Source organism: Octodon degus, unplaced genomic scaffold, assembly GCF_000260255.1.
Source record: "Octodon degus isolate 3935 unplaced genomic scaffold, OctDeg1.0 scaffold00024, whole genome shotgun sequence".
Classification (NCBI taxonomy): Eukaryota; Metazoa; Chordata; class Mammalia; order Rodentia; family Octodontidae; genus Octodon; species Octodon degus.
Window position 1 is genome coordinate 6,232,508 of NW_004524600.1, and position 617 is coordinate 6,233,124.

Consider the following 617-nt stretch of genomic DNA (forward strand, 5'->3'; position numbering starts at 1 on the left):
GTGGTGCTGGGGGATTGAACCGTGGTCCCTGTGCTTTGCTAAGCTTGTTCTAAGTAGGTGCTTTAGACCACTGAGCCATCTCACCAGCCCCAAACTGAAGCTATGGCGTTGGCCAGGAATCAAAGCAAGGTCAACTGCTTGGAAGGCAACTATGCTCACCACTATACCACCAACGCAGGTGACTATTTATTTTTTTATAGGTACAAATCTCTTTTTTTTTTTAAGTCAACAGAAAATGGAAATATACTTTTTAAAGTTTCTAATACTAGGAGAAGGTATCATACAATGTCTTTTTAAATAAATTATAAGTCAAAGATACAGTATAAATCTTAGAACAAAAATTAAGATTAAGCAATATTCAGAAAATTAAATGTTTCAAAACAATTGAACTAAGAAAAAGTTTTCATGATAGCAAAGAAGTACTAAGAGTAAAACATAAGATAAATACTTAAATGGCAAATAAATGACCAGCACTTCTAACAGTTTGAGGATAGGATATCGCACAAAGGTCTAGTGTGTTGTGGACATGCATAATGACCGTAACAGTTACTGATGGCTAGGCGTCACTTGTGGTACTGAGCTACAGCTATTTCTTTGAAATCCACCCTGTAGACTCA